Raw genomic sequence first — 26,201 nt, 5'->3', positions numbered from 1 at the left:
AAGTGGAAGTGGATGTGTGCATGGATATTGTCAGTTGACAATTACCAATTATCTGTCAGGGAAAGAATTCTATTAAGGTTCAAAAACTTTGTATCATTACATATCAAGCTAAATAAAATCATAAGACAGATGTAGGCTGTTCTTTTTTCTCAAAATAAATAAGAAAAACAGATCTAAAAAAGACAGATTGTCCTTAAAAGACAGACCTAACAACCCTGTCACACAATCTGGATTCGGCCATATCAAGGTAGCCGATGATGCTGTTCAGTATCATTATCAACTTGAAAGTTTTAAGTTCTCTAACTTCTCTCTCACGGTCTGGTCTCTACAAGTTTACTTACAACAGTACAATACTACAATGGACAATGGTCCATGAAACACCAAGATGAAGTTCTCAACAATGAGACTGCCTGTTTCAGGCACTTCTAAGTCTTAGCCTGACTCTCTGTTTGTTGCATCAACTTCTCTGCCATCTGACACCCAGGTTGCCACCAGCCAGGACCAGGAGTCTTTCCAAAACCCCTGATCCCACCTGGAGTGCTACTTCAAGCTCAGCCATCAGGACAACAAGGTACTCTATCTTGAGTGCCAAAAATGCCACCCAACCAAGAAAATTGTTAGAGGCCATGTTACCAGCCTTAGTAATAAGCTAATTCCGAGTTTGTAAATAAATTTTGTACAACACAGTATGCTCAATAGTTTAATAAATGTACTTTAATTTCAAACTTACCTTTCAGTTCCTGCTGGAATAATTATCTGGTAAATTAAAACTAAGTTTGTTGTATTGGTTTGGTAAAGAGGGTTTCAAAAAAGTCCACTTTTCTAATAATGAAAAAAAATCATTAAGCAAAAAAGTTGCAGATCTGATAGAAAATGTTTACTTACACTTAGATTTAGCATAAATAAGCATTTTCTGTGGGTTCTGAAGCTTTTTATTTCTTGTTTTATTAAATCTTTTATCTAAAAAGTTACCATTATTGGATTACCATTAATTTCCAATAAATATGAATTATCAATATCAGACTTAAGAACTGGGGTTATCAGATTATTGTTACTGAAGTCAACTTTTTCATTATTGGTGCCACTGATAGTTATCTACATTATGTTGCGGGGGATCGCCAACTATAACAATGTTATCCAATTTATCTTTCAAGGTGCCAATCAGCTCACTGTATTCTATGATAGCTTCTAAATTTGAATTTTTATGGTAAACATCATTGCTCCCAAGGTTCACCAATAAACATAAACATTTAGTTGGCGCTTTAATGTCTTTAATCTTCTGTTTAATACAGGAAATTCTGGAACTGGGGTAGACAAGGACTGTTCTCAGTTTTCAAATTCCCTAAAATGTATTTACTCAGATTTCTGACCAGTGAATCTCTTATAATCACAGAACAGTAGTCTTTGTTCTTTTCATGCAAATTACTGAGTAATGCAAATCGACTGCTCGTGAGTAGGGGTGATGGGTGTGGGAAGGGAGGAAGTGGTTCCATGAGAAAGGAAGACTGGAACAGTTGGGTGGGTGGTTGAGGCATGACATAAACTTGGAGGAGGTTACTGAATCAAGGTGAGGGAGAGCCTTAGTGAAGGGATGGGACTGGGAGTTTGGGTGAGGGTGAAAAGAGTTTAGGTAGAGGTGAGAGGAAGTAGCATGACATGTGACTGTGGGGTATGATGAACATGATCAGGTTTAGGAGGGGCTGTGGGGGTACAGGCTATGTGGGGGAGGGTACCAGTGGGGAGGGACCAGTGGGGGTGGGTTGGGGTAAGCAGGAGGTTGTGTGGGGAGGGTGCAAGTGAGGGAGGGGAGGACCAAGCTGGTGGGGGTACGTAGGCACTTGGGGAAAGTAGTAATGTTATAACTCATCCCTAAGTATTAAAATTTCTGCAGTTAAGGCTTTGAACAATTCCTTAATTTCACTTAGATCACTTTGTTTAAACTTCTCTTCCAAGTTACTATGGGCTAAACAAAACAAACATTGTGCACTATGTTTGGTCCCACTGTCGTAAAATCCTTAAAAATAAACTCAAGATGTACATGGGTAGCGAGAAGCTGGTACCATCACAATAAAATCAAACATGTCAACTGAGAGAGAGAGAGAGAGAGAGAGAGAGAGAGAGAGAGAGAGAGAGAGAGAGAGAGAGAGAGAGAGAGATTCTATAAATAGCTACAGGAATAAGCAGACCACACAGACCCAAGGTCCAAGTGAGGTGGTCTGGCCTTAACGCTATTAAAAAAAAAAAGTCCCCTTAAAAAGCAGTAGAAGACAAGGATAGCAAAGCAAAGGCTTTCCCCACCCTTCATTCACTAGTCAAATGCCAGCAGGAAAACAGGTAGAAAACTATATCTCACAGGATTAATAGGCCAGAAAGAAACTTATATAAGAATATTGTAAGTTAGAATGAATATGAATGTTATGTATACCATCACTAATGACATATGTCTCTACTTTTTGTTAAAAAGGCAACAGTACCATGTTTATATTATCCCTGGTGTTGAAGAATGATACAATAATTCTTACATGCTCTATAAAAGCAAGTGACATGGATTAATCAGTGCTGGTATGTTACCACAGTATGGCCAGGGAGAGATCAGTGGCTGAGAATGTAACATAATATACCATTGCGTTATGATGAATGATTAAATAATTTAGTCAATACCAGAGATTGAAAAGTGATGATCAAGCCTAAGTTTGAAGATATCAAAGATGTTGCTCTACACAAAGTTTGTCTGGGAGCTTATTCTACCCATCAATAATGTTGTTGGTAATGAAATACTCTGCACCATCCAGATTATATTAGTGATCTCTAAATTTTAGTCCACTTCCTCTTGTCAGATATGTGGGTGCTACTATAATGAAATTTTCAATGTCAACGTTCTTGAATCCTTTGAATATTTTGAAACATTCTCTTAATTTGCCCCAAAGGCACCTCTTGATTTGAGAGATCAAGTATGATTCTTGCATTCTCTCCTCATATGGTTTGTTATGCATGGAAGAGGTCTCTCCTCATATGATTTGTTATGCATGGAAGAAATCATTTCAGTTGCTCTTTGCTGCACTACTTTCAATTCGAGAATGTACTTCTTAAATGGGAGGCCCAAAATTGCAATGCATATTTGAGGTGTGGTCTAACCAGACTTAGGTATAGGGGCAATATCACACATCCTTGCTTTTCTGTGTAAAATTTCTGTTAATAAATCCTAACATCCTATTTGCTTTCTTAGCAGCTTCATTACAGTGCTAGAAGAATCTTAAGTTGTAAGAGATAGTGACCCCCAAATCCCTTACAATAAGGGTGTCCTTTATCTTGTGACCCATCAGCTCATGATAATAAAAAAATATTTTAGGTTTCCTACTTGTGACAGCTGACATTTACTGAACTCAAAAGGCATTTGCCATTTACTAGACCATTCAGTGATTTTATCTAAACTCTCTTGTAATATTAGCATATCTTTTTCAGATAATATGTCACTGCCGATCTATGTGTCATCTGCAAATGTGGACACTAAGTCAGTATCGTTAATATAAATGAGAAGTGTAGGACCAAGTATAGATCCCTGGGGGACCCCACTAATAATGAGTGATCACGGTGATGATTGACCTATTCATTATGACTCTGCTTCCTATCATGGAACCAGGCTTCTATCCAATTTCCTATAACAGCAGTAATCCTCAGGGCATAGACCTCATGCATCAATTCAATGTGGTGGACTTTGTCAAATGCTTTCTGGAAGTCCAGAAAATCTATATGTATTGCTTTTGACTTGTCGTGAGTATTGTTTAATTTATAATAAAATTCGAGGAGGTTTGTAAAGCATAATCTACCCCTTTTAAACAACCATCCTGTATATTACTGATCAGGCTGTGTTGTTCCAGGTAGACTATGATTTTTTCTCAAAAAATCAACTCTGGAAGTTTAAACATAACCAATATATCAATAGGACAGAAACTGCCAGGCAATTTGTGGCTTTCCTTTTTGTATAGTGGGGTGACATCTGCGAGTTTTCAGCCCTGTGGGATTATTCCATTCTGGAGAAATTTATTGAAAATATAGGTTAAGAGTCCAGTAAGTGTGTGTGACGCTTTTAATTACTCTTGGATAAAAACAATCAACACCTGGCCTTTTACTATTCTTCAACTTATTCATCTGTGTTAGTACTTCTCTAACTGTGACAGTAAATTCTTGTATCATGTGAGTGCTATTCATCTATGTCTCAAAATTAGTGCCACTGCTTTCTAGCATAAAAGCAGAACTAAAACACTTGATCAGAGTTGTTCTTATGCTTTTATCATCCACAATGGATTCCTTATCCTTGCTTACTAAGGGACCTCTTCCAGTTCTTATATGTGTCTTAAATTATTTTATTCATTTATTTTGCTTTGTTGCTGTCTCCCGCGTTTGCGAGGTAGCGCAAGGAAACAGACGAAAGAATGGCCCAAGGCACCCACATACACATGTATATACATATACGTCCACACACGCAAAATATACATACCTATACATCTCAACGTATACATATATATATACACACACAGACATAAACATATATACACGTACATAATTCACACTGTCTGCCTTTATTCATTCCCATCGCCACCCCGCCACACATGAAATAACAACCCCCTCCACCCCTCATGTGTGCGAGGTAGCGCTAGGAAAAGACAACAAAGGCCCCATTCGTTCACACTCAGTCTCTAGCTGTCATGTATTAATGCACCGAAACCACAGCTCCCTTTCCACATCCAGGCCCCACACAACTTTCCATGGTTTACCCCAGATGCTTCACATGCCCTGGTTCAATCCATTGACAGCACATCGACCCCGGTATACCACATCGTTCCAATTTACTCTATTCCTTGCACGCCTTTCACCCTCCTGCATGTTCAGGCCCCAATCACTCAAAATCTTTTTCACTCCATCTTTCCACCTCCAATTTGGTCTCCCACTTCTCCTCGTTCCCTCCACCTCTGACACATATATCCTCTTTGTCAATCTTTCCTCACTCATTCTCTCCATGTGACCAAACCATTTCAAAACACCCTCTTCTGCTCTCTCAACCACACTCTTTTTATTACCACACATCTCTCTTACCCTATTATTACTTACTCGATCAAACCACCTCACACCACATATTGTCCTCAAACATCTCATTTCCAGCACATCCACCCTCCTGCGCACAACTCTATCCATAGCCCACACCTCACAACCATACAACATTGTTGGAACCACTATTCCTTCAAACATACCCATTTTTGCTTTCCGAGACAATGCTCTCGACTTCCACACATTCTTCAAGGCTCCCAGAAATTTCACCCCCTCCCCCACCCTATGATTCACTTTCGCTTCCATGGTTCCATCCGCTGCCAGATCCACTCCCAGATATCTAAAACACTTCACTTCCTCCAGTTTTTCTCCATTCAAACTTACCTCCCAACTGACTTGACCCTCAACCCTACTGTACCTAATAACCTTGCTCTTATTCACATTTACTCTCAACTTTCTTCTTTCACACACTTTACCAAACTCAGTCACCAGCTTCTGCAGTTTCTCACATGAATAAGCCACCAGCACTGTATCATCAGTGAACAACTGACTCACTTCCCAAGCTCTCTCATACACAACAGACTGTGTACTTGCCCCTCTTTCCAAAACTCTTGCATTCACCTCCCTAACAACCCCATCCACATACAAATTAAACAACCATGGAGACATCACACACCCCTGCCGCAAACCTACATTCACTGAGAACCAATCACTTTCCTCTCTTCCTACACGTACACATGCCTTACATCCTCGATAAAAACTTTTCACTGCTTCTAACAACTTCCCTCCCACACCATATATTCTTAATATTTCCACAGAGCATCTCTATCAACTCTATCATATGCCTTCTCCAGATCCATAAATGCTACATACAAATCCATTTGCTTTTCTAAGTATTTCTCACATACATTCTTCAAAGCGAACACCTGATCCACACATCCTCTACCACTTCTGAAACCACACTGCTCTTCCCCAATCTGATGCTCTGTACATGCCTTCACCCTCTCAATCAATCAGGCACCTCACCATGAGTCATACATACATTAAATAACCTTACCAATCAGTCAACAATAAAGTTACCCCCTTTTATAATATAAATTCCACTACCATACCTTCCAAACCCACTGCCTTGCCAGCTTTCATCTTCCGCAAAGCTTTTACTACCTCTTCTCTGTTTACCAAATCATCTTCCCTAACCCTCTCACTTTGCACACCACCTCGACCAAAAACCCTACATCTGCCACTCTACCATCAAACACATTCAACAAACCTTCAAAATACTCACTCCATCTCCTTCTCACATCACCACTACTTGTTATCACCTCCCCATTAGTCCCCTTCAATGAAGTTCCTACTTGTTCCCTTGTCTTATGCACTTTATTTACCTCATTCCAAAACATCTTTTTATTCTCCCTAAAATTTAATGATACTCTCTCACCCTAACTCTCATTTGCCCTCTTTTTCACCTCTTGCACCTTTCTCTTGACCTCCTGCATCTTTCTTTTATACATCTCCCACTCATTTGCATTATTTCCCTGCAAAAATCGTCCAAATGCCTCTCTCTTCTCTTTCACTAATAATCTTACTTCTTCATCCCACCACTCACTACCCTTTCTAATTTGCCCACCTCCCATGCTTCTCATGCCACAAGCATCCTTTGCGCAAGCCATCACTGGTTCCCTAAATACATCCCATTCCTCCCCCACTCCCCTTACCTCCTTTGTTCTCACCTTTTTCCATTCTGTACTCAGTCTCTCCTGGTACTTCCTCACACAATTCTCCTTCCCAAACTCACTTACTCTCACCACTCTCTTCACCCCAACATTCTCTCTTCTTTCCTGAAAACCTCAAAAATCTTCACCTTCGCCTCCACAAGATAATGATCAGACATCCCTTCAGTTGCACCTCTCAGCACATTAACATCCAAAAGTCTCTCTTTCACGCGCCTATCAATTAACACATAATCCAATAACGCTCTCTGGCCATCTCTCCTACTTACATATGTATACTCATGTATATGTCTGTTTTTAAACCAGGTATTCCCAGTCACCAGTCCTTTTTCAGCACATAAATCTACAAGCTCTTCACCATTTCCATTTACAACACTGAACCAATTATACCTAGTATACCAATTATTCCCTCAACTGCCACATTACTCACCTTTGCATTCAAATCACCCATCACTATAACCTGGTCTCATGCATCACAACCACTAACACACTCATTTAGCTGTTCCCAAAACACTTGCCTCTCATGATCTTTCTTCTCATGCCCAGGTGCATATGCACCAATAATCACCAATCTCTCTCCATGAACTTTCAGTTTTACCCATATCAATCTAAAGTATACTTTCTTACACTCTATCACATACTCCCACAACTCCTGTTTCAGGGGTAGTGCTACTCCTTCCCTTGCTCTTGTCCTCTCACTAAGCCCTGACTTTACTCCCAAGACATTCCCAAACCACTTTTCCCCTTTACCCTTGAGCTTCGTTACACTCAGAGCCAAAACATCCAGGTTCCTTTCCTCAAATATACTACCTGTCTCTTCTTTTTTCTCATCTTGGTTACATCCACACACATTTAGACACCCCAATCTGAGCCTGTTTCTTATATATCTATCAAATCTTTTAGAATCTCTATCACTATCTCTTGCAATACTCACTTTGTATTCTCTCCTGGCTTGTTTGATAACAACTTTCACATGCATTATGATGGTGTTATACTGCATTGGAATATTTAGGTCACTGTCTGATTTCTTAAGCTTACAGAATCTATATTTGCACCATATAGCTCTTGTCTCCATGGTTGTTTAATTTGTTTATGGATGGGGTTGTTAGGGAGGTGAATGCAAGAGTTTTGGAAAGAGGGGCAAGTATGAAGTCTGTTGGGGATGAGAGAGCTTTGGAAGTGAGTCAGTTGTTGTTCGCTGATGATACAGCGCTGGTGGCTGATTCATGTGAGAAACTGCAGAAGCTGGTGACTGAGTTTGGTAGAGTGTGTGAAAGAAGAAAGTTAAGAGTAAATGTGAATAAGAGCAAGGTTATTAGGTACAGTAGGGTTGAGGGTCAAGTCAATTGGGAGGTGAGTTTGAATGGAGAAAAGCTGGAGGAAGTGAAGTGTTTTAGATATCTGGGAGTGGATCTGGCAGCGGATGGAACCATGGAAGCGGAAGTGGATCATAGGGTGGGGGAGGGGGCGAAAATTCTGGGAGCCTTGAAGAATGTGTGGAAGTCGAGAACATTATCTCGGAAAGCAAAAATGGGTATGTTTGAAGGAATAGTGGTTCCAACAGTGTTGTATGGTTGCGAGGCGTGGGCTATGGATAGAGTGGTGCGCAGGAGGATGGATGTGCTGGAAATGAGATGTTTGAGGACAATGTGTGGTGTGAGGTGGTTTGATCGAGTAAGTAACGTAAGGGTAAGAGAGATGTGTGGAAATAAAAAGAGCGTGGTTGAGAGAGCAGAAGAGGGTGTTTTGAAATGGTTTGGGCACATGGAGAGAATGAGTGAGGAAAGATTGACCAAGAGGATATATGTGTCGGAGGTGGAGGGAACGAGGAGAAGAGGGAGACCAAATTGGAGGTGGAAAGATGGAGTGAAGAAGATTTTGTGTGATCGGGGCCTGAACATGCAGGAGGGTGAAAGGAAGGCAAGGAATAGAATGAATTGGAGCGATGTGGTATACCGGGGTTGACGTGCTATCGGTGGATTGAATCAGGGCATGTGAAGCGTCTGGGGTAAACCATGGAAAGCTGTGTAGGTATGTATATTTGCGTGTGTGGACGTATGTATATACATGTGTATGGGGGTGGGTTGGGCCATTTCTTTCGTCTGTTTCCTTGCGCTACCTCGCAGACGCGGGAGACAGCGACAAAGCAAAAAAAAAAAAAAAAAAAAAATAGCTCTTGTGGTATCTTGCAAGCTCATTGTTGGTTTTATAGTTTCTGTCATGCATGGGAATGAATGTGACTTGTTGGCACATGAAATGACATTTATAACTGCCCTATTATTCCTCTGAGCATGAACAAACAGAAGTGAGACTCTTTAATGCATCACGCAGCCCATTAAAATCCACCCTTTAAAAACTAGGGGTAATGTTACTGGTTTTAGGAGAGTCAGTTTTGATATCTATGTCGAGCCTAACTATGTTATGTTAACAAGTACCTTGAGGTTCTCTTATACAGGTATATCTTACTAAGAACCCTGGGATGCAAGAACTAAATCAATCATATTAGCTCCCCTTGTCAGCTCAGTGACAGTTTGGTAGAGAAAATTGTCTTTGACAAAACTGAAAAGTCTAACAGATTCACTTTCTACCCCTGAGATTGTTCGCCAGCTGGTTTCTGGAAGATAAGAATCCTCAGGAATGACTGAACCTTTATCCTGTATTGCTCACTGTAAACTCTCATACATGACAGTGTAAATATCTGCTGGCTAACTAAAGTGTCTACAGACAACATTTATGTAAAGTTTGCAAAATCTGGTGCTAACCTAAACACAAAAGAGTTTAACAACAGCAGATGTGGCACTCTGAATTTCAATGGGGTTTAAGAAAGATTTTACATACAGTATAGTTCCACTGCCTCAACAGTCTCTGTCCCTTACAAATAATTTGGTATGATTGTACTTGCTAATCAGACCATTGTTTTTTTGCATTCAGAAATGTTTGTTAAAATGATGATATCAACATGTTCACTGTTTCCCAAAAAATGTAATTTAGCTATTTTGTTTCAGATGGATCTTATATTCACATAAAGTCCATTCAATTATTTTGAGTGATTTCTGTATGAGATTGGTGGCTTACTTTGGTGACTGGCTACCTTCAGAATGTGTGACAAGCCCCCATGACCTTATCTCCTTTTAATTCAAGCCATGCATCTAAAAAACCAATATCAACATCCATGCACAAGCGTTTGTCTCTCATTTACAACTAGCACTCTACTTAGGGCGCAGTGTCTTACATTAAGTCGTGGGGGAGCACCAACTATAAAAATGTTATCCAATCCATCTTTCAGGGTCCCAATCAGTTTGTTGTATTCTTCTAAGATAACATTCACTACTAAACATGACTTTTCACTTGATGCTTTAATGTTTTGAACCTTTTCTTTAATGTGGGAAATTCTCACTCTGGGGTAGAGATGGACCGTTCTCTTTGCTCTCGAATTCCCCACCATGTGTCTATCCAGATTTCTGATCAATGAAGCCCCTATAATCATGGAAGTCACCTTTGCTCTTTTCTTGCACGGCAATGATTAATGCAAATTGATTGCTCATGAGTTTGGCCGATGGGGGTGGGAGCAGGGAGGAAGTGATTCCATTAGGAAGGTGGAAGGAAACTGGTGTATGGGGTAATGCATGTGTGACATACACTTGGAGGAGGCTATGGAATTAGGATGAGGGAAAGCTGCAGTGATGGGACGAGACTGGGAGTTTGGATTAGGGTGAGAGGAGTTTAGGTGGTGGGATGAGACGAGGTAGCAGGATGGGAGGATTTAGAAGGGCGCATGAGGGTATAGGCTGTAGGGATAAGGTACTGATGGTGGAGAGCTGGGGGCAGGCAATGGGTATTGAACAGGTGGCAAAGAGGAGGTTTTGTGGGAAAGGTGCTAATGAGGGAGGGGTGCACCAGAATGGTCAGGGGGATGAAGGTGCTGGGGGGAGGAGATAGTGAATATAAGGTCACAGAGTGCTATCTTCAAATGCTTTATCTGTTCCCTTGGAATTAGTTTTCCACAGTTAAGGTTTTGAGCACTGCCTTAAATTAACTTAAATAATTTTGTTTGAACCTCTTTTCCAGAGCAGTACAGGTTGTGCAGAACAAACAACATTTGTACACTCCCTCTGGTCCCTTTATCCTTTAATCCTTAACAAAATCTCAACCACAGGATGTACATGGGTAGAGAGTAGCTGGTGCCATTGTAATATAAATTTCACAGATGTACAATGAATGGTTAATGAATGTCATTAAAGTGGAGGGGAGGAATATACGGGAAACACATAGCAAAGGAGAAAGTAAAAAGAGCATTAAAGCTCTAAAAGAATGGAAAAGTTAGGCATAAAAATGTTTTAGTGAGCAAGATGGTTAAGTGTAGAGATGAAACTGCTGTGAAGCAGATCTAAGAGGTGTAAATGAAAGAACAGAAAAGTGTTCAGGAGCAAGATGATCAGACAAAGGAAGTAATGATTCCACTGTATTAAGGAAAGGCAGTAAATGATGAAAAACTCCAGAAGAATAGGTAGGAATGATCAATTCTCCTTAAGGGATTGGTGAAATTCTTAATGGTGAAGAACTAGGAAGATAAGAGAGCATGCATACCAAATTTCTACATTTAGACAAGCAACAGAAAGTTCCTTGAAAAAATGAAAAAGTGTATGAGACAGTGCTTTGGGGAAATTCTAACTCAATATGGTGTGCATAAAAGACAATCAAATGCTGTCAAGAGCATTAATAGTGATAGTGGGATATATGTAAGTGTATGAGGTAAAACGAATGAGTGGTTTAAAATTAATAGAGGCGTGGGAGGTAAGTTGCTAGAAGCAGTGAAAAGTTTTTACCAAGGTTGCAAGACATGTGTATGAGTAGGAAGAGAAGAGAGCGACTGACTCCCAGGGAATGTCAGTCAGTGGCAGGAGTGTGTGATGACCCCATGGTTACTAAATTTGTTTATGGATAGGGTGGTTAGGAAGGTAAATGCAAGAGTTTTGGAGAGAGGGGTGAGTATGCAGTCTGTTGGGGATGAGAGGGCATGGGAAGTGAATCAGTTGCTGTTTCCTGATGATACAGCTCTAGTGGCTGATTCAATTGAGAAACTGCAGAAGATGGTGACTGAGTTTGGAAAAGAAAGTGCGAAAGGAGAAAGTTGAGAGTAAATGTGAATAAGAGCAAGGATATAGGTTCAGTAAGGTTGAGGGACAAGTTAACTGGTATGTAACTTTGATTGGAGAAAAATTGGAGGAAGTGAAGTGTTTTAGATATCTGGGAGTGGACTTAGCAGTGGATGAATCCATGGCTGCAGAAGTGAGTCACAGGGTGGGGAGGGGGGAAAAGGTTCTGGGGGCGAAGAAGAATGTGTGGAAGGAAAGAAGGTTACCTCGGAGAGCAAAAATGGGTATGTTTAAAGGAATAGTAGTTCAAACAATGGTGTAAGGTTGCGAGGCGTGGGCTATAGATGGGGCTGTACGGAAGAGGGTGGATGTGTTCGATATGAAATGTTTGACGAAGTATGTGGTGTGAGGTGGTTTGATCGATTAAGTAATGAAAGGGTAAGAGAAATGTGTGGAAAAAAAAAGAGTATGGTTCAGAAAGAGCAGAACAATCCAGAGAGAATGAGTTAGGAAAGATTGACAGAGAGGATAAATGTGTCAGAGGTGGAGGGAACAGGAAGTGGGAGACCAAAGTGGAGATGGAAGGATGGAGCAAAAAAGATTTTGAGTGACTGGGGCCTGAACATACAGAAGGGTGAGAGGCATACAAGGAACAGAGTGAATTAGAATGATGTGGTATACCAAGGTCAACATGCTGTCAATGGATTGAACCAGGGCATGTGAAGTGTCTGGGGTAAACCATGGAAAGGTCTGTGGGGTCTGGATGTGGAAAGGGAGCTGTTGTTCTGGTGCATCACACATGACAGCTAGAGACTGAGTGTGAACGAATGTGGCTTTTTCTGTCTGCTCCTGGCACTGTCTTGCTGAAGGGGGGGATGCTGTTTCGTGTGTGGCAGGGTGGCGACGGGAATGGATGGAGGCAGCAAGTATGGATATGTACATGTGTATGTATATGTTGAAATGTGTTTGTATGTATACATGTGTGTATGGGCGTTTATGTACATACGTGTGTATACGGGTGGGTTGGGCCATTCCTTGTTTGTTTCCTTGTGCTACCTCGCTGATGTGTGAGAGAGTGGTTAAGTAATAAAATAATAATAATAATAACAATAATACTCCTGAAACAGGAATGGTGGGAGTATGTGATAGAGTGTAAGAAAGTAAACTCTAGATTAATATGGGTAAAACTGAAAGTGGATGGAGACAGGTGGGTGATTATTGGTGCATATGCACCTGGGCATGAGAAGAAAGATCATGAGAGGCATGTGTTTTGGGAGCAGCTGAGTGAGTGTGTTAGTAGTTTTGATGCATGAGACGGGGTTATAGTGATGGGTGATTTGAATGCAAAGGTGAGTAATGTGGCAGTTAAGGGAATAATTGGTGTACATGGGGTGTTCAGTGTTGTAAATGGAAATGGTGAAGAGCTTGTAGATTTATGTGCTGAAAAAGGACTGGTGATTGGGAATATCTGGTTTAAAAAGAGAGATATACATAAGTATACGTATGTAAGTAGGAGAGATGAGAGTGTTATTGGATTACGTGTTAACTGATAGGCGCACGAAAGAGAGACTTTTGGATGATAAAGTGCTGAGGTGCAACTGGAGGGATGTCTGATCATTATCTTGTGGAGGTGAAGGTGAAGATTTGCAGAGGTTTTCAGAAAAGAAGAGAGAAAGTTGGGATGAAGAGAGTGATGAGAGTATGTGAGCTTGGGAAGGAGACTTGTGTGAGGAAGTACCAGAAGAGACTGCTTACAGAATGGAAAAAGGTGAGAACAAAGGACATAAGGGGAGTGGGGGAGGAATGGGATGTATTTAGGGAAGCAGTGATGGCTTGTGCAAAAGATGCTTGTGGTATGAGAAGTGTGGGAGGTGGACAGATTAGAAAGGGTAGTGAGAGGTGGGATAAGGAAGTAAGATTATTAGTGAAAGAGAAGAGAGAGGCATTTGGACGATTTTTGCAGGGAAACAATGCAAATAACTGGGAGATGTATAAAAGAAAGAGGCTGGAGGTCAAGAGAAAGGTGCAAGAGGTGAAAAAAGGGCAAATGAGAGTTGGGGTGAGAGAGTATCATTAAATTTTAGGGAGAATAAAAAGATGTTCTGGAAGGAGGTAAATAAAGTGCATAAGACAAGGGAACAAATAGGAACTTCAGTGAAGGGGGCTAATGGGGAGGTGATAACAAATGGTGGTGATGTGAGAAGGAAATGGAGTGAGTATTTTGAAGGTTTGTTGAATGTGTTTGATGATAGAGTGGCAGATATATGGTGTTTTGGTCAAGGTGGTGTGCAGAGTGAGAGGGTTAGGGAGATTGATTTGCTAAACAGAGAAGAGGCAGTAAAAGCTTTGTGGAAGATGAAAGCCGGCAAGGCAGCAGGTTTGGATGGTATTGCAGTGGAACTTATTAAAAAAGGGGGTGACTGTATTGTTGACTGGTTGGTAAGGTTATTTAATGTATGTATGACTCATGTTGAGGTGCCTGAGGATTGACAGAATGTTTGCATAGTGCCACTGTACAAAGGCAAAGGGGATAAGAGTGAGTGATCAAATTACAGAGGTATAAGTTTGTTGAGTATGCCCGGGAAATTATATGGAAGGGTATTGATTGAGAGGGTGAAGGCATGTACAGAGTATCAGATTGGGGAAGAGCAGTGTGGTTTCAGAAGTGGTAGAGGATGTGTGGATCAGGTGTTTGCTTTGAAGAATGTATGTGAGAAATACTTAGAAAAGCAAATGGATTTGTATGTAGCATTTATGGATCTGTAGAAGGCACATGATAGAGTTGATAGAGATGCTCTGTGGAAGGTATTAAGAATATATAGTGTGGGAGGCAAGTTGTTAGAAGCAGTGAAAAGTTTTTATCAAGGATGTAAGGCATGTGTACAGAAAGGAAGAGAGGAAAGTGATTGGTTCTCAGTGAATGTTGGTTTGCGGCACGGGTGTGCAATCCCTCCATGGTTGTTCAATTTGTTTATGGATGGGGTTGTTAGGGAGGTGAATGCAAGAGTTTTGGAAAAAGGGACAAGTATGCAGTCTGTTGTGGATGAGAGAGCTTGGGAAGTGAGTCAGTTGTTGTTCGCTGATCATACAGCACTGGTGGCTGATACCTGTGAGAAACTGCAAAAGCTGGTGACTGAGTTTGTTAAGGTGTGTGAAAGAAGAAAGCTGAGAGTAAATGTGAATAAGAGCAAGGTTATTAGGTACAGTGGGGTTGAGGGACAAGTCATTGGGAGGTAAGTTTGAATGGAGAGAAACTGGAGGAAGTGAAGTGTTTTAGATATCTGGGATTGGATTTGGCAGTGGATGGAACCATAGAAGTGGAAGTGAATCATAGGGTGGGGGAGGGGGCGAAAGTTCTGGGAGCGTTGAAGAATGTGTGGAAGTCGAGAATATTATCTCAGAGAGCAAAAATGGGTATGTTTGAAGTAATAGTGGTTCTAACAATGTTATATGGTTGTGAGGCATGGGCTATAGATAAGAGTTGTGCAGAGGAGGGTGGATGTGCTGGAAATGAGATGTCTGAGGACAATATGTGGTGTGAGGTGGTTTGATCGAGTATGTAATAATAGGGTAAGAGAGATGTGTGGTAATAAAAAGAGTGTGGTTGAGATAGCAGAAAAAGGGTGTTTTGAAATGGTTTGGTCACATGGAGAGAATGAGTGAGGAAAGATTGACAAAGAGGATATATGTGCCAGAGGTGGAGGGAACAAAGAGAAGTGAGAGACCAAGTTGGAGGTGGCAAAGATGGAGTGAAAAAGATTTTGAGTGGTCAGGGCCTGAACATGTAGGAGGGTGAAAGGCATGATAGGAATAGAGTGAATTGGAATGATGTGGTATACCAGGGTCGACGTGCTGTCAATGGATTGAACCAGGGCGTGTGAAGCGTCTGGGGTAAACCATGGAAAGTTCTGTGGGGCCTGGATGTGGAAAGGGAGATGTGGTTTCGGTGCATTTTACATGACAGTTAGAAACTGAGTGTGAACAAATGTGGCCTTTGTTGTCTTTTCCTAGTGCTACCTCGCACATATGCGGGAGGAAGGGGTTGTATTTCATGTGTGGCGGATTGGCAATGGGAATGAATAAGGGCAGACAGTATGAATTATGTATATGTGTATATATGTATATGTCTGTGTGTGTATATATATGTATACGTTGAGATGTATAGGTATGTATATTTGCGTGTGTGGACATGAATGTACATACATGTGTATGTGGGTGGAAAGGGCCATTCTTTTGTCTGTTTCCTTGCACTACCTCGCTAATGCGGGAGACAGCGACAAAGGAAATAAATGAATAAAATAAATAATAATAATGATAACAATCAAGGTTGTGTGATATAAACTTTGTGGATGGGGTATGAGATGAGTGGAAGGCTTAATAATAATGGTGTAATACTTAATAATGGAGAAATACAATGGAAGTTGTTACTTAATGCTTAAGATACAGGGTTGTTAGCTATATCATAGGATGAGCTGAACAGAATGGTAGGCTATTTCAAAACTGCATACAGATGGAGGATGCTGAAAGCAAATGCAAATAAAAGTATGATGCTAATCTTTTTAATCAATGGAAGATGACAGTCCACCTTACGGTGTTGAATTTGAAGTTATGGAAAAATTTAGATATGTGGGAGTAAAGTTCAGCAAGATTAGTACTAGGAAAGATGAAGATGAAAGTAGTTATGCAAGGAAGAAATACCGAAGATGCACTGAAAGCTTTGGTAATAAGAAAAAACCTAAGCATAAGATGTTCAAGAAGTTTGTATAAAGTACTGATCCCAACAATAAAGTTTAGATATGAAACACAAGATTATATAGGTCAGGATACGTTAAAAAATAAGAGCAGGAGAGATGGATAACTTTTGTAGTATAATCGTAATGAGATGGATAAACAGTGTGAAGAATGAGGATATGACAAGGAAATACAGTGTGAAGTTATTAGAAACAAGGACTGGGGAAAGTCTTTTACTGTGGCATGGTCATGTACAATGCATTGCATATGACTGGCTGATCAAGAAAATATAAAATATTACAGAAGTTACAAGATGAAGAGGAAGACTGCAGCAAAAATTGACAGATGTTAAAAGAGAATCCAGTAAGGTCAAGTATTTTTCAAATCAAAATACTTGATGAATGACTGGGAACCACATGCAATAAATGTATTCATTATTTATTATACTTTGTCATTGTCTCCCATGTTAGCAAGGTACCGCAAGGAAACAGACGAAAGAATGGCCCAACCCACCCACATACACATGCATATACATACATGTCCACACACACACATATACATACCTATACATCTCAACGTATACATATATAGAGACACAGAGACATATACATATATACACATGTACATAATTCATACTGTCTGCCCTTATTCACTCCCATCACCACCCCACCACATATGAAATGAAAACCCCCTCCCCCAGCATGTGCATGAGGTAGCACTAGGAAAAGACAACAAAGGCCACATTTGTTCACACAGTCTCTAGCTGTTATGTATAATGCACCAAAATCACAGCTCCCTTTCCACATCCAGGCCCCACAGAACTTTCCATGGTTTACCCCAGATACTTCACATGCCCTGATTCAATTCACTGACATCACATCAACCCCAGTATACCACATCATTCACTTTCAATCTATCCCTTGCATGCCTTTCACCCTCCTACATGTTCAGGCCCTGACCACTCAAATCTTTTTCACTCCATCTTTCCACCTCCAATTTGGTCTTCCACTTCTCGTTCCCTCCAACTCTGACACATATATCCTCTTTGTCAATCTTTCCTTACTCATTCTTTCCACGTGACCAAACCATTTTAAAACACCCTCTTCTGCTCTCTCAACCACACTCTTTTTATTAACACACATCTCTCTTACCCTTCATTACTTACTCTATCAAAACACCTCACACCACATATTGTCCTCAAACATCTCATTTCCATCACATCCACCCTCCTCTGCACAACTCTATCTATAGCCCATGCCTCACAACCATATAACATTGTTGGAACCACTATTCATTCAAACATAACCATTTTTGCTTTATGAGGTAACGTTCTCGACTTCCACACATTTTTCAACGCTCCCAGAACTTTCTCCCCTCCCCCACCCTGTGACTCACTTCCGCTTCCTTGGTTTCATCCACTGCCAAATTCACTCACAGATATCTAAAACACTTCACTTCCTCCAGTTTTTCTCCATTCAAACTTACCTCCCAACTGACTTGACCCTCAACCCTACTGTACCTAATGACCTTGCTCTTATTCACATTTACTCTTAGTTTTCTTCTTTCACACACTTTAGCAAACTCAGTCACCAGCTTCTGCAGTTTCTCACCCAAATCAGCCACCAGCACTTTATCATCAGCAAACAACTGACTCACTTCCCAAGCTCTCTCATCCACAACAGACTTTATACTTTCCCCTCTTTCCAAAACTCTTGCGTTCACCTCCCTAACAACCCCATCCATAAACAAATTAAACAACCATGGAGACTTCACGTACCCCTGCCAAAAACCAACATTAGCTGAGAACCAATCACTTTCCTCTCTTCCTACTCGTACACATGCCTTACATCCTCGATAAAAACTTTTCACTGCTTCTAACAACTTGTCTCCCTCACCATATATTCTTAATACCTTCCATAAAACATCTCTATCAACTCTATCATATGCCTTCTCCAGATCCATAAATGCTACATACAAATCCATTTGCCTTTTTAAGTATTTCTCACATACATTCTTCAAAGCAAACACCTGATCCACACATCCTCTACCATTTCTGAAACCACACTACTCTTCCCCAATCTGATGCTCTGTGCATGCCTTCATCCTCTCAATCAATGCCCTCCCATATAATTTCCCAGGAATACTCAACAAACTTATACCTCTGTAATTTGAGCACTCACTTTTATCCCCTTTGCCTTTGTACAATGGCATTATGCAAGCATTCCTCCAATCCTCAGGCACCTCACCATGAGTCATACATACATTAAATAACCTTACCAACCAGTCAACAACACAGTCACCCTCTTTTTTAATAGGTTCCACTGCAATACCATCCAAACCCGCTGCCTTGCTAGCTTTCATCTTCCACAAAGCTTTTACTACCTCTTCTCTGTTTACCAAATCATTCTCCCTAACCCTCTCACTTTGCACACCACCTTGACCAAAACACCCTATATCTGCCACTCTATCATCAAACAAATTCAACAAATCTTCAAAATACTCACTCCATCTCCTTCTCACATCACCACTAGTTATCACCTCCCCATTAGCCCCCTTTACCGATGTTCCTATTTGTTCCCTTGTCTTATGCACTTTATTTACCTCCCTCCAAAACATCCTTTTATTCTCCCTAATATTTAATGATACCCTCTCACCCCAACTCTCATTTGCCCTTTTTTCACCTCTTGCACCTTTCTCTTGACCTCCTGCCTCTTTCTTTAATACATCTCCCACTCATTTGCATTATTTCCCTGAAAACTGTCCAAATGCCTCTCTCTTCTCTTTCACTAATAATCTTATTTCATCCCACCACGTCTTCATCCCACCACTCACTATCCTTTCTAATCTGACCACCTCCCATGCTTCTCATGCCACAAGCATCTTTTGCACAAGCCATCACTGCTTCCCTAAGTACATCTCATTCGTCTCCCACTTCTCTCACGTCCTTTGTTCTCACCTTTTTCCATTCTGTACTCAGTCTCTCCTGGTACTTCCTCACACATGTCTCCTTCCCAAGCTTACTTACTCTCACTACTCTCTTCACCCCAACATTCTCTCTTCTTTTCTAAAAACCTCTACAAATCTTCACCTTCACCTCCAAAAGATAATGATCAGACATCCCTCCAGTTGCACCTCTCAGCACATTAACATCCAAAAAGTCTCCCTTTTGCGCACCTATCAATTAACACGTAATCCAATAACACTCTCTGGCCATCTCTCCTACTTACATACGTATACTTACGTATATCTCTATTTTTGAACCAGGTATTCCCAATCACCAGTCCTTTTTCAGCACACACATCTTCCAGCTCTTCACCATTTCCATTTACAACACTGAACACCCCATGTACACCAATTATTCCCTCAACTATCACATTTCTCACCTTTGCAATCAAATCACCTATCACTATAACCCAGTCTCGTGCATCAAAACTACTGACACACTCACTCAGCTGCTCCCAAAACACTTGCCTCTCATGATCTTTCTTCTCATGCCCAAGTGCATATGCACCAATAATCACCCACTCTCACTCAATCACTCTCTCCATCCACTTTCAGTTTTACCCATATCAATCTAGAGTTTACTTTCTTACACTCTATCACATACTCTCACCACTCCTGTTTCAGGAGTAGTGCTACTCTTTCCTTTGCTCTTGTCCTCTCACCAACCCATGACTTTACTCCCAAGACATTCCCAAACCACTCTTTCCCTTTACCCTTGAGCTTCGTTTCACTCTGAGCCAAAACACCCAGGTTCCTTTCCTCAAACATGCTACCTATCTCTCCTTTTTTCTCATCTTGGTTGCATCCACACACATTTAGACACCCTAACCTGAGCCTTCGTGGAGGATGAACACTTCCTGTGTGGCTCCTTGTTCTGTTTCCCTCTTTAGAAAGTTAAAATAAAAGGAGGGGAGGGTTTCTAGCCCCCTGCTCCTGTCCCCTTTAGTCACCTTCTATGACATGTGAGGAATGCATTGGAAGTATTCTTTCACCCCTATCCCCAAGGATAAAAGTATTTTGTATATAAATTTGGTGTGAAAAACTTTATGAAGCAACTTAATGCACAAGAAGCACATTTAACACAATGGATGTGGGATGAGGTTGGGAATAAGTAATTTCAGAGGCTGTATGTGCCTGATCGAAACTATAGAAATTAGAAATGAGTTTACGATAGCTGATATTACAGAATGCTATATACAAACTATCATCTTCCATAACAATGTTCAAACTGTAAATATTGGAAAAGAGTTTATGATAGCTGATACTACAGAATGTTATATATAAACTATCATCTTCCATAACAATGTTCCCATGATCAATAAAAAACATTAAATGTTACTTACAGTACCACAATACTCTTGATCAATGAAACAAAATCAAAACTCATCTCTGAAAATATTTCAGAAAATAAGTTTTATAGTGTACGAATACTTTTATTCATTTTTTTTTTTTTATACTTTGTCGCTGTCTCCCGCGTTTGCGAGGTAGCGCAAGGAAACAGACGAAAGAAATGGCCCAACCCCCCCCATACACATGTATATACATACGTCCACACACGCAAATATACACACCTACACAGCTTTCCATGGTTCACCCCACACGCTTCACATGCCTTGATTCAATCCACCGACAGCACGTCAGCCCCGGTATACCACATCGCTCCAATTCACTCTGTTCCTTGCTCTCCTTTCACCCTCCTGCATGTTCAGGCCCCGATCACACAAAATCTTTTTCACTCCATCTTTCCACCTCCAATTTGGTCTCCCTCTTCTCCTTGTTCCCTCCACCTCCGACACATATATCCTCTTGGTCAATCTTTCCTCACTCATCCTCTCCATGTGCCCAAACCACTTCAAAACACCCTCTTCTGCTCTCTCAACCACGCTCTTTTTATTTCCACACATCTCTCTTACCCTTACGTTACTCACTCGATCAAACCACCTCACACCACACATTGTCCTCAAACATCTCATTTCCAGCACATCCATCCTCCTGCGCACAACTCTATCCATAGCCCACGCCTCACAACCATACAACATTGTTGGAACCACTATTCCTTCAAACATACCCATTTTTGCTTTCCGAGATAATGTTCTCGACTTCCACACATTCTTCAAGGCCCCCAGAATTTTCGCCCCCTCCCCCACCCTATGATCCACTTCCGCTTCCATGGTTCCATCCGCTGCCAGATCCACTCCCAGATATCTAAAACACTTCACTTCCTCCAGTTTTTCTCCATTCAAACTCACCTCCCAATTGACTTGACCCTCAACCCTACTGTACCTAATAACCTTGCTCTTATTCACATTTACTCTTAACTTTCTTCTTCCACACACTTTACCAAACTCAGTCACCAGCTTCTGCAGTTTCACACATGAATCAGCCACCAGCGCTGTGTCATCAGCGAACAACAACTGACTCACTTCCCAAGCTCTCTCATCCCCAACAGGCTTCATACTTGCCCCTCTTTCCAAAACTCTTGCATTTACCTCCCTAACAACCCCATCCATAAACAAATTAAACAACCATGGAGACATCACACACCCCTGCCGCAAACCTACATTCACTGAGAACCAATCACTTTCCTCTCTTCCTACACGTACACATGCCTTACATCCTCGATAAAAACTTCTCACTGCTTCTAATAACTTTCCTCCCACACCATATATTCTTAATACCTTCCACAGAGCATCTCTATCATTATCTATTCATATTATACTTTGTCGCTGTCTCCCGCATTAGTAAGGTAGCACAAGGAAACAGACGAAAGAATGGCCCAACCCACCCACATACACATGTATATACATAAACGCCCACACATGCACATATACATACCTATACATTTCAACGTATACATACATATACATACACATATATATACATATATACACTTGCACATATTCATACATGCTGCCTTCATCCATTCCCACTGCCACCCCAAAACACATGAAATGACACCCCCTACCCCTGCGTGCATGCGAGGTAGCGCTAGGAAAGGACAACAAAGGTCACATTCGTCCACACTCAGACTAGCTGTCATGCGTAATGCACTGAAACCACAGCTCCCTTTCCACATCCAGGCCCCACAAAACTTCCCATGGTTTACCCCAAAAGCTACATATGCCCTGGTTCAATCCATTGACAGCACATTGACCTCGGAATACCACATCATTCCAATTCACTGCATTCCTTGCACGCCTTTCACCCTCCTGTATGTTCAGGCCCCGATCGCTTAAAATCTTTTTCATCCCATCCTTCCACCTCCAATATGGTCTCCCACTTCTCGTTCCCTACACCTCTGACACATATATCCTCTTTGTCAATCTTTCCTCACTCATTCTCTCCATGTGACCAAACCATTTCAATACACCCTCTTCTGCCCTCTCAACCACACTCTCTCTATTACCACACATCTCTCTTACCCTCTTATTACTTACTCGATCAAACCACCTCACACCATATACTGTCCTCAAACATTTCATTTCCAACACATCCACCCTCCTCCGCACAACCCTATCTAAGGCCCATGTCTCACAACCATATAACATTGTTGGAACCACAATTCCTTCAAACATACCCATTTTTGCTCTCCGAGATAACGTTCATGCCTTCCACACATTCTTCAATGCTCCCACAACCTTTGCCCCCTCCCCCACCCTTTGACTCACTTCCACTTCCATGGTTCCATCTGCTGCCAAATCAACTACCAGATATCGAAAAACACTTCACTTCCTCCAGTTTTTCTCCATTCAAACTTGCATCCCAATTTACTTGTCCTTCAACCCGACTGAACCTAATAGCCTTGCTCTTATTCACATTTACTCTCAGCTTTCTCCTTTCACACACTTTTCTCACCCAAATCAGCCACCAGTGCTGTATCATCAGCAAACAACAAATGACTCACTTCCCAAACCCTCTCATCCCCAACAGACTGTGTACTTGCCCCTCTCTCCAAAACCCTTGCATTCACCTCCCTAACAACCCCATCCATAAACAAATTAAACAACCATGAAGACATCACGCACCTCTGCCACAAACAGATATTCACTGGGAACCAATCACTTTCCTCTCTTCCTACTCATACACATGCCTTACATCCTCGATAAAAGATTTTCACTGCTTCTAGCAACTTATCTCTCACACCATATACTCTTAATACCTTCCAGAAAGCATCTCTATCAACTCTATCATATGCCTTCTCCACATCCATAAATGCTACATACAAATCCATCTTCTAATACTTTTAATAAAGGCTTATATCCCACTGGCTGAGTTTTGTCTTATTAGGGTAAGGGGCTACAAACCTGAGATAAATAACATGAAATACCAGAATCAGTAAAGCATTAGCAAGAAAGAGAACTTGTTAATGCAAGTCTGCCTTTTCTGCCTAACAAAGTGGCATCATGAACAATTAAACTAGTCCTACAAAAAATCCTCATTTAACTTTTGTTCCTCCTACAAATTGATGATAGTTTCTCTTACACTGGAGACTCTAATCACAGACAAAAGTCCACATCATAGCCAGGCCTTAATTGAAGTGTAGTAGGATTATGAGAAGGAAAACAAAAAGACCAAGGAAAGTATTTATAAATTTGGGAGGATGTGAAAAAACCTGTCTTTTAAAATGTCCTAGGGCATAGTTATTGGGAAAGACAAGAAAGGGTAAGGAGTTCTAAAGCTTCAAGGTGTAGGGAAAGACAATTATCAAAATGGCCAATCCTTGCATTGCCAACGCCCACACTTGCCAAGTATTGCATGATTTAGCAAGTTGTGTGAGCACAATAGCAGCCAGCTTTTAAGAACAAATACCTAAGTAATACCTATAGAAGAGGGAAAGTGAACCAACACTGTGGCATTGGGCAAAAGATGGCCAAGTTTGGAATTCAGCCTGAGAGAGAGTTTATAATTTGGACTGCTTTCAACTCAACTCTGTCAATTAAGAATGCAGAGTTAGAACCACCCCCCTGTATCAAGTATACAAGGAAAAAGCAATCCTTTGTATAAAAGGAGCAACTGTTCAGAAGAAAAGAAATTTCAACATCAAAACAAGATGCCCAGTTTCTTTAAGGCAGACTAAGCCATTTCCATAATGTGGGGTTTCTAAGAAATAGTGGATGTTACAGTAATACCAAGTATGTTTATTGCATCAAGAGGTAGAATTACAGAATCATCAAAGGAGAGATAAAAGTTGGAGGTTGTTTTCTGTAGAAAGATGGGTAGAAACTGGGTCTTGGAGGCATTAAACTCAACCAGATTACATATACTCCACTGAGATATCCTGGCCAAGTCTGAGTTTATTGAGGAAGCTGTGTCAAGACGAGATGTAGATCGAGTGAAAGAAGAAGGAACAGAATTGAAAGACGTGGATAAATGCAGTGTTGAGTTGTCAGCATATGAGTGCATTTGGTTATTAACTGAAGAGAGGAAATCACTGATGAAAAGGAGTAAAGAGTAGTAGATAGTAAAGAGCCTTAAGGGACACTGCTGTTGATGGAGAAATGGGGGGAGGCTGATCCATCAACAACCACAGAGACAGATCGGTGGGAGAGGAAGCTAGATAAGGAACAAAATGGGGGAGGGAAGCCAAAAGAGTGGAGCTTAGAGATGAGACCCCTTGTCAAAAGCTTTGAATGTGTCAAGAGCAACTACATATGGCTCCCCAAAACCTTTCAGGGATGATGACCAGACATTAGTAAAACAGGAAAGATTTCAACTTACAGAAGCCATCCAGGTGCACAGATAGAAGACCATATGATTCAACGAGTTTGAAGATGTGGGAGTTGAGGAGGGATTCAAAGACTGAAAATAGTAAATGTCAAAGCAATAGGATAGTTACAGGGTCAGAACGGTAACCCTTCTTAGGGATGGGCTGGATCAACGCATGCTTCCAAGATGAAGAGCAAGCACAAGTGCAAGTTTAGAGGTGCACTCTTTCAGTACATAGGGACAGATGCCATCAGGACAATAAGCCTTGCTTTTGTCCAAAGAGAGAAGCACTTTTCGGACAGTCCTGAAAGAGATTATGGGGAGAGGCATAGAACATGACAGAATGTTACAGTCATTCAAGATGGAGTTAGAGGAGAAATAGGAGCCAAAAAAAAGTGGCTTTATCTACAGGAGAGATAGCTATAGTGCTATGAGAACCAAAAAAGTAAAGGAAAGGTAGAGCAAGAAAAGTTGTTCTAAAGATACCCTTAAGACCAGAAAGACCTATTAGTGGATGATGAGACGTTATCACACTTCCTTTGCATAAGGAAAATCTTTGCCAGATGAATCATGTGCTTGCAATGATTACAGGCAGTGATACAATCTGAATGGAAGTCAGAACTGCCTCAGAACAGGAATGGTCGATCCTTGGATTGGAAGAAGAAATCATCTGAGAGGAAGAGAAGATAAGTGCTTGCATTCCTGTCAGAGTAACCTTTGCTATCCATTTGGCAGAGACAAAAGCATCACTACATAAGAGACATTAATTCACCCTAGGAAAGTCAGAAAAGAAGTTTTGTAAGTTATTCCAGTCAGCTTTGTAGAGGAGCCAGTACTTATGCTTATAAGGGGCTGCTGCTTTCTCTAGCATGCATGAGATGTATGGATA

At 41.0% G+C, this 26,201-nt stretch overlaps 1 protein-coding gene across 1 annotated transcript in view; it reads right to left on the bottom strand.

The window, feature by feature from the left end:
* The window catches only part of LOC139748897 (S1 RNA-binding domain-containing protein 1-like), a 714,827-nt gene that overhangs the window by 261,425 nt on the left and 427,201 nt on the right, over window positions 1-26,201 (bottom strand). The window lies entirely within an intron of this gene.

Source organism: Panulirus ornatus, chromosome 6, assembly GCF_036320965.1.
Source record: "Panulirus ornatus isolate Po-2019 chromosome 6, ASM3632096v1, whole genome shotgun sequence".
Taxonomy (NCBI): Eukaryota; Metazoa; Arthropoda; class Malacostraca; order Decapoda; family Palinuridae; genus Panulirus; species Panulirus ornatus.
Note: the sequence above shows the minus strand (reverse complement) of the source record. Positions and strands in the feature narration are given on the sequence as shown.